The following is a 7,901-nucleotide window of genomic DNA, read 5'->3' as shown; positions in this document are numbered from 1 at the left end:
AAATGCAGGGGGTAGACGAAAATGTAGTAGAAATCCCGGTATGTGCGTCCCGTTGTTTCATGTTCGTCGCTTCCTTCGTTGTAGTGAATGCGAGAAAATAAAAATAAAATAAATTAACTGACTTCATTGGCGTCCGTCTTGTCTCATATGTTTGTGTGACTGTGTGACTAGCATCGCCTTGAGTATTGTCGTCGTCGAATTTTCGTCGTATATCGTGCCATGCAGTGCCGGATTTAGGGGACGGCCCCCACCACAAAGGAGCCCCACAGCACAGTGCCCCGGGGCCCCCACCACTGTAAATCCGGCACTGGCGCCACGTACCGCGCCATTTTGATTCACCATCTGACTTCACTTGGTCGTGTTCAACTGTTAGCAGCAACATTGGCACGCCCGGATAGCTCAGTCGGTAGAGCGTTAGGCTTTTAACCTAACGGTCCGGGGTTCGAGTCCCCGTTCGGGCGGTTGATTTTTTTTTTCCTTTCACTTCTGCGTTTTTCTTAATGTGACCAGCCAAGATTTCGGTGGCACAGGTCTGACTGAACCACCACCGGCCTGCTTGTGGGATTGCCTTTTTGTCCCGCCTTGGCTTTAATGCTAGAACAAACCCCGGAGGGAAAAAAGAAGCAGTTCGACTTCCACGTGCCGCCGGTACACTTGCCATGATCCGTGCCATCATCTTGCCATGATCATCATGATGTGTTGGCCAACAAGCAAAAATCGCTTGCATACGCTTCACTCATCAAGCCGCCTCGCTGCGCTAAAATGGCGAAATGGATGTGCAAGTGCAGCAAATTGGGGCGAGATTTTCCGTTCATATCTACAAGTATGAAGTTTTACTTTTATCTAGTTGACCGGTAATGGCAACTACTTGACGAAAAGTAATTTAAACTATAAGCAGAAAAACTGATTTTCTTGCAGTTAACTTGTTGCAGTTAAAGCCTTGCCCGTGGCTTACTCAATACGCCGTAAACGCTTTTGCTGGGAAACAATATTCAATAAAGTGAACTTCCACCGAAGTCTCTGCTTCATTGTGAGTGAGATTACCATTATCCTGTTTGGTAATGACCGTTATGATGCCCACTCTAGAAATATTCGTGGTATTTTACAACAACTTCATTTGGTGGTTATGATTGGGGAGTTCAATCGCCAGGGGCGATACTCTACCCCATTTCCTGTGACAGGGCACCGTGCGCTAGAGTTTTCTGTCGACGGCAGCGGCCCCTCGAGGGGAAACGCGGCGTAATGCCCTGGTACCAACCAGCAGCGTCTAGCAGTGCTGTGCTTTAGTGTGCTAGCTTCGCCGTTGGAAAAGAGCGATTAATTTGAAGCTGCCTGCATAGAAACTCAACGGTGAAGATAAAATGGAAACTAATTCTATGTTGTAATCTGCCGCGACGACCAAGTTAGTGTGAAAGAGAGGCAACTTGCCGTAAAGTTTTCGTCCTTCTCGCTGTATCGTCCCGCCGGTCACGTATTTGAGAGAGCGCTTTCATGGCAATACATCCAACTTCCTGCTCAATCAGTTTGTTTATGTTTGTTGATAACGAAAAAAAGTCAGTTGCTTCGAACACATTTCGTGCATATAGTATATTTGTCACTGACCAGTTGAGCGTTACAATGCGGACTTATAGCACAGCAGCTTGCGTGAAACAATTACGAAATACAATGACCAATGAATATAGTGGAGCTTGGCTTAAAATAAGGTCTGCTATGTGTCAGACAGTATTTATCCCTTTTACTCGGACCCTAATTTTGCGGCGTGCCGGCAGAGACTGGCTTTTGGAAGCCTGGTCTTCCTTCAATATACAGCGTGCATGCGAAGACAGAGGAATATTTATGGGAAGTATTTGTCCTCCCCGAGCTGCGTTTCGCAACTCGTCACCATTTTATGTAGGTGCATTCTGCCCCTATGACGTTAGTTATTATCGTTGCCAAATCTTGCGATCTCGGTTTACAAGTGGTTCTTTGCTCCTTCGTATTCGTCAAAAAAGAAAAAAGAAAAAGTAATCATGCGTTTGTCGAACAGTGTGTTTTTCTTTTTCATGATATTGCTGGCTGCTTCTATGTTGCAGTTTGCGACAATGTGTCTGATGCTATGTACGCCTGTACGAAGGCCGCTGTGGCCGTTCTTTAGCGCTAATAAAACGTTATTATCATTACATATCCGTTTTCAAACAAACAAACAAAAACAAGCCTTATTTATATTCTGAAACAATCTTGATTGACTGATTGATTTTTGTTATTATGACCGTGTGTCAAATGCAGGCACAAATAGCTAAAAGAGCATCCCCTGCCTTGCAGAGCAACATCTGTGTGAGATATGTGTAGAATGATGCAAGATTGGGAACAAGTTGACTAAGAAACCTACCACCACAGTGCATCATCACGTTAACGGATTATGCATGACAAAGAAACGAAAACGTTTTTTCCGGTATCTTCATAATATATATTCCAATTTGTTGATTCTATTATTCATGTGAATTCTTCAGTGCGAGATTTCCATCTTCATAGCGCAGGTGCTGGACGTAGCTGGCCTCCGATTTGTAGTCAATAATTGGTAGTCCTTTCCGGATAAATATGCACTTAACTTCACGTAAATACTACACGCTTGTCTGTGCTACACACTATGTCACACATTGTGCATAGACACACGATGTTCCACGTGCAGAAAGCTTCTCTACATTTTACGTGTTTCGTGTTGCAGAGCAGATGCCCTTTCTACAAACCACTTCCACACAAGTAGTCTCACGGGTTAATGAGGCCAAAGCCCCAAAGCCGACATATAAAATTCGGGAAACCATCCGTACGCACCAAAGCTACATACGCGAAGGCGCCGATACGGCGTTAGTACCAGACCGTTACTCACGAAATCGCCACGGGTGTCGCTGTCGATCAAGCGAGCGCAGCGCCCTCCAGCTAGTGCACGCGCTCTTAAGTGCATAAACACATGCAGGACGCGTATAGCTTAATATGGGGCGCCTCTATAGGAAGGTATCCATAATAGCAGCTCCGAAAACATGATATCATCGTGTTCCTTCATTCATTTATTGTTATTATTGTTTTAAAATATCTCCCGTCACATTCTTGAGCTTGGGCTTGACAACTCCCTGCATATCATGCACCTTTTATAGAGTACGTTGCTTCTACTGAAACTCGTTCGTAGCTAGTGTAATGAATTCTACTGATCACTCTACTACGTCTCGATAGGTACCCTACAGAAACTACAAGATACAGGACGTTGTCAAATCAAAGTTTAGCCGCATGATGTGAGAAGCACTGCCCGAGTTTATCACATTTTTGGCACTTCTATCATAACAACAACAACTTGATTTGAGCGATGATGAGTGGGGAGTTTCATCGCCAGGGACGATACTCTAACCCATCGCTGGTATAGTAATGTGGGCAAATGGAATAACGCGTCGTCTCACAGTGAGAACCCAAGGTGTACAAAAAGGTCAGAAGTGCTTTGAGGGCAGAACGTTGGTGGGCTGGATTTGCCCATGGACCAGGCAATTTTGATGTTGAGAGGGCGAAAGTACGGCTGGTTTAGCGACACTGAATGGTTGGTAGTGCGGGCAGTGGAGAAGGACGTGCTCTAGACCTTCCAGATCACCGCACTGTTAGAAAAAAAGGTATTAATAAGGTATAATAATGTGCTCTTATACCTCTTTTGTACCTTCTGCTTCAGATATATACGTTTGGAGGGTATAGAAGACGTACAAATTTCCTATTTATACCTCCAACCCTTCTCAAGGGTATGAAAGAGGTATAAAGGAGGGCTAACGTACCATATTTATACCTCATCACCACGGGTGCATATCCAGTACCAGGAATAGATCACCAGGCTATGCCTTTCACGGTATATAGATGAGGCTGCTTATACCTTCTGTTTCTTTATACCTTTATGATTTTTTATACCTTTACTTCCGCAACTTGCTGTATTACATCATTATTATTTTTTCTTGAGACGGTATCAGCTAAGTTAAACGGATATTTAACTAAGAAACACAGACATCAGTACCGTACTATCTAAATCCACATGGTTAGTTTATGGCTGCATAAAATCTTCATTGCTGGAATGTTGAATCTAGATGTCCTCACCCTTAGGGTTGCGTACCAGACGAAAGCTGCTCCACAGTTTGTCAAGTCGCCATCAGTATATCAGTATATGTTGATCTGTAAATGTCTATCTCGCGATACATCGTGATACACACTTGATGACTGCGCAGAGCGATCTTGCTCCTTGAAAATTTTCTTTAGATTTCAACTCCACATTTTTTTTTTTAGATGCGGGGTAATGTGCACGAGGTTTTCGTCCTACTTCACAACCATATGCGTTTGCGTGTGTTTGTAGTACGTGTGTGTGTGTACGTGTGATCCAAAGGTGATTTTTCTAGTTCCCTCCTCTAAAAATACCTATGCCTAGGTGTGATGTAACACCATGATTGTACTCGTGCAGACCTTCACAGGGGTATAGAGCTATACCCCTAAAGGTATGGCATATAGCCCTTTGTTGAGGACTATTTTTATACCTGTAACCGAGGTATAAAATAATACCTAAGAAGGGCTAAGTTATTGAGCAGGCGATCTATACCTCTAAAGGTATAGATTTTTCTCTGAGTGCGTAGTGACGGCATCATGAGTACCTTAGGATCTAGTAAAACAAAAAAGAAAGGTACATGGCTAACTCGAGTATGTATTAGAAACGTGCGTATAGATTAGGGCAGGTGATAAAGCTCGTTCTTAATGTCTTATGCGAAAATTGAGGCAGAGGGCCAAGGCAAGCTCTGTATGGGGATGACACATTTAAAAGATATCATCAGCAGGACATTCAGCCTGACATAAATTCAGTGCAACTCTATTAGGTTCTACTCTGCGTGGAAATATAGGTAGTTGCAAAAGTAGTTCAATTTCAATTTCAATTTATTGTTCGTTCGGATGGGAGAGAGTAAAAAGCCAGAAGGCTTGACGAAGACTCTGCTCCCAAAATATACATCGTACAGCAGCACTACAGAGAAATTATACAGAAGAAGCACATACACAATAGGAATTCACTTAATCCCTGGATATAAAGAAATAGCACAATTCCTGTTTAGAAAGCAAAGAAGGGTCTACTGACGCACCTATAAACTGATTAAACAAAGACGATGACATGTACTGTAGTGACTGTTTCTTGTAGTTTGTTCTACATATCGGTACGTCAAATTGCACAGTTCTAAATTGATAGGAACAGGAACGTTTCCGAAGATTACACAAATCCAGGAATTCGGCACGATTATTACGAACACTAGATAATACGTTAATGTCAATTTATAATTAAAAAACTGTGAAATTGGCACAATGTTATAGCACTTAAAAAACTCTCTGGAATGCATAAGAGAACGCGAGCCAGCAATAATTTTTAAGGTTCTTCTTTGCAGGACAGATAGTACATTTATGTTCCTGGCAGTGGTAGTGCCCCACACCATAAAACAATAACTATATCTAGAAACAAACAGTGAATTATATATTTGCAACTTTACATTTTCTGGTAGTAGATAACGATGCCTACATAACATTCCAGTCACCATTGCTATCTTTTTGGCAGTAAAACTGCAGTGCAAATTCCATGTTAAATGTTCCGAAAATATGACGCCTAATGTCCTAAAAGAAGATACGGCCTCGAGTTCCTAGCCGTCATGATCAAGTTTAGGGTTATTTTGAATAGTCTTGTTTCTAGGACGAAACAACATTGTTTTGGTTTTCTTAATATTAATGGTTAAGCAGTTACAATCTGACCACATGTTTAAGTTTTTTAAAGTGTGGTTTGCTAGTCTTTCAAGTTCTATAACTGATGGTCCAGATAAAAGTAACGTAGTGTCGTCTGCATATATGATAAAGTTTAATTTTACTGTGCTAGAAGCTATTGGAGAAATATTTACGATGTCATTTATCTACAGGTTAAAAAGTGAAGGTCCTAAAATACTGCCCTGAGGCACACCGGACTTGACACAGGCAAAATCAGAAATAACATTATATAAAACGACAGCTTGCCCTCAGAATGAGATCGCATTAGGTCTAGTGCAGCTCCGCGAATTCCATACCATTCTAATTTGTTAGCTAATATTTCATGTTTTAAGCAGTCAAATACTTTACGATAATCCACGAAGATCACTGACGTTAGGCGCTTTTCTTCGAAATCATGTATTATAATTTCCTTTAGTCTCAATAGAGCCGTCTCTGTAGACTTATTCTTTCGAAAACCAAACTGTTGGTCAGTTATTATTTGATGTTTGTCTAAAAATTTCTGCAGCCGGGTGTGAATAAGCCTCTCAAGATCTTTTGAAAATACAGGAAGAATTGATATTGGTCTATAATTTGATGACGGTCGAATGCGGCGTCGCGGAGAACTAGTCTGCATTCAGTTCCACATGTTCGATGTCGTCTGCAACGCCGCGCTCGACCGCTTCGCCATCTAACGAAAGGAGCTGAACCACAGTTTGTGTCGACGCCGCATTCGACCGTGTCGCTATCTGAGGAAAGTAGCTGGAACACAGGTATAGCCGATTACGCAGCGGCGTTTTTTTAATTTTCACTATTTATCCGCAGAGTAACAGACTAGGCGGCATTATGGACATAAAATTTGGGGGCATAATACGCTCTAACGTCTACTTTACCTTTCCGACACTGTTCTTATTTGTTTTATCTTCGTTTCAAACCCGGAAGTTTATCTTGGCGAACCCTGTATATTTCGGGAGGGGTTAAATAATCAGTTATACAGAATAAACAGATATAATGCAAGTTACAGTAGCATCAAATCAACGACAGCGACAGAGCTGTTTATGTGTCCGAGGCGTCTCCTTAGAAGTGATACCACACGCGCATCGGTAAACCCTCTTCGTCGAAGTCCATGTGCTTTAGGGTGGCGGTGGCTCCGTTTATCATCCCGTCGGAGTCATCGAGGTCGCAAGTGATCAACGAGAAACGAGATAACAGCTGTCGCTGTAAAATATCTCGTCGTATCTGTTATCTCGTTTCTTCGCCTCATCTCGCTGGGTTTACGGCGATGCGACGTACAGGACAGGATCTTCACGAAATTGAGCCCTTAACAGCTGTTGCTGTAAAATTTCAAATTCGTACGACATGTGGTTCGCCTCAGCCACTTCGACACAGTTGCCCCAGAGCAGTAGGTTTCTTGAGGTCGTCCCGTCCCGGCCCGAAGCCCACAGCAAAGAAGATGTCCGGCCCGGTCGGGGGCCCGGGCCCGTACGTACAGAAGATTTTGGTTGACTGCGGTATGAGAGAAGGTCATTCATAACGTAAAAGAGCTAAAAACAGGACGAACACAAGACACACACAACATCGAGCGCTCACTTTCAACAACTTTGACATGCCACATGGGAGATGCTTGTATTCATTGTAACAGGAACTCCCTCTCCCTTTGAGATATCGAAATACTTCCCGATGTGATGTGATGTGAGCTAACACACGTGTTGCCCGTTTTCTTGATCAGGCAAGCCTTCCAGATCTCTCGATCTCTCTGCTTTTTATACCTCCCTCTTATCTCTGTTTTATCGAAAATGCCATCACAGCCGCACTCTCTTGTGTGTATATACGAATTACCTTGTTTACTGTTTTTACAATTTTTTAAGCGGGTGTTCAGACATCTCCCTGTTTGCCCTATGTAGCTCTTCCCACAACTCAATGGAATCTCATAAACCACTTCTTGTGCACATGGTACTTGAGCTTCCAGATGCCTAACTGTACAACCTATTCTTTTATCTTTGTTTATAACTGCAGGTAGAGACGACAGTTTTTTATTGCACCCACACACTACCCGAACATGATGGCAACGTGCCATCTTGATCAATCTATGTGATAGCCCATGGATATACGGAATTACAACAATCCTATCCCGCCTA

General features: G+C 42.7%; 1 non-coding gene across 1 annotated transcript; it reads left to right on the top strand.

The window, feature by feature from the left end:
- Positions 1 to 388: 388 nt before the first annotated feature.
- On the top strand, positions 389 to 461 carry Trnak-uuu (transfer RNA lysine (anticodon UUU)). The gene has a single exon. It is a non-coding gene; the product is annotated as a tRNA-Lys (tRNA).
- The last annotated feature ends 7,440 nt before the right edge of the window (positions 462 to 7,901 follow it).

The sequence above is a fragment of the Ornithodoros turicata genome, chromosome 1, assembly GCF_037126465.1.
Source record: "Ornithodoros turicata isolate Travis chromosome 1, ASM3712646v1, whole genome shotgun sequence".
NCBI lineage: Eukaryota > Metazoa > Arthropoda > Arachnida > Ixodida > Argasidae > Ornithodoros > Ornithodoros turicata.
The sequence above is the reverse complement of the archived record's forward strand: the minus strand, read 5'-3'. Positions and strand labels throughout refer to the sequence as shown.